Genomic DNA, 1,624 nt, shown 5'->3' with positions numbered 1-1,624 from the left:
GGGCGCCACCAAATTTTGAGGACACTTTTTTAATTGGCTCAAAGAGAGAAGTGGCCCATCTTGTCTTGTACTATCTTTGGTGAAACACAAAATTTAATGATCACAAAGGCAAATAAAAACAACATTCTCATGGAAAAGCAAGATCTATGATTTTATTGTGCACAAACAACAAAATAAATGTAATATCAGAATAAGGAGGCAGAACAATAAAGAAAGAGGTACACAATTGTCAGACTAAACGTCTATTAGTTTTTTTTTAAGAAAATTGAAATGATAATATTGGTTTAACTTCCCTATCAACACTAGTAGGTTATTTAAGAAGCAGGACCTCTGAGTTTAACGTCCATCTCCGAAAGGATCGACCAAATAGGAATTTAGGGTAAACTACCTTTTTTTTAAAAGTGTTACACGGCGCTCGCAACTGCCTAGGGTCATATGAGCATGGGGGACACATTAAACATTTTCAGTTGGAAGGACATTCTGAATTTTGCCTGCATGCCGCAGAAGCTTACTCTTTATCGACTTTGGACCACCAAGGGATCTTTAACGTGCACAACTTGCACTTTCACAAGGGACCTCCGAGATTTTTCGCCCTCATCCGAGAAGGTTAGGTGTTGGATCTTACCTACCATAATGTAAGGGGTGTGGGCTGAAAGGACATCGTAAGAAGGCGCAGCCAAGGAGTAGCAGTAGAAAGGCTGCAGAAAGAGTCAGGAGCCCAGAGGAGGGGGCAAAGGAGGCGAGTGGGTTGGGATAGAAAGTGGAAACGAAAGTTCAAAGCAGACAACAGAACAGTGTTAGAGAGTAGGGAAAAAATGTGAAAGAAGAAAATTTGAGATAAGAAAATTTTCCGTCGCTATCCGGATTCAAACCGGGACCTACTGAATGAGAGACAAACACCACATAACCTCCCGACCACAAGACGAGTCCACCTGAGCTACAGGATCAAATCGGATCAAAAAATGAAATGCACCGAAGCAAGCATATATAATTATGTCAATGTGAGGCATCATAATGAAATCAGGCGCTCGTCAAGACAATGAAATCGAAGATGCCGGCATTTTTTCGCCGGTTTGGCAATTCTTATCTTCATTTTTTTTTCATTTTTTAAATTTTTTTTTTTTTGGGGGGGGGGTTGGCTCAACATCTCTTATGTTTATTTAAATAAACCTTTCTGTGTGAATTTTACGTTTTTAAAAACAGTGATGAAAGACACAAAAATGTACATTTTCAGTTTCAAAGGTTTCTAAACTTTTGGAAGTCGTCAAACCTAAGCGGACATTCAGGGTTGGAGCCTGCTTCCTATATGATCTAAATTGCGTTAATGGGGACGTAGTAGCACCTTTTTTTTAACACCCGAAAAGTGGTGGTAAAACAAGACACTCAGTGGTCTACCCAGAAAATAGAATCGTAAATTAAATATATATATGTGTTTCTTGGTGGTATTTGCAATATACTTGGTATTTATTTGTTTCAAAAGATAAGCTGATGAACCCTTCATTATTAGAAAACCAAAGAGAACCACGTCTTATTCAGGTAAGTTTTCATGACTTCTGAAGTGATTAGGCCCGTACAATACAAACATTACAGGTTAAAAATATGTTAGCTCAGAAGACACTCTTAA

Source organism: Aplysia californica, unplaced genomic scaffold (genome assembly GCF_000002075.1).
Source record: "Aplysia californica isolate F4 #8 unplaced genomic scaffold, AplCal3.0 scaffold00067, whole genome shotgun sequence".
In the NCBI taxonomy this organism is placed as follows: domain Eukaryota; kingdom Metazoa; phylum Mollusca; class Gastropoda; order Aplysiida; family Aplysiidae; genus Aplysia; species Aplysia californica.
The sequence above is the reverse complement of the archived record's forward strand: the minus strand, read 5'-3'. Positions refer to the sequence as shown.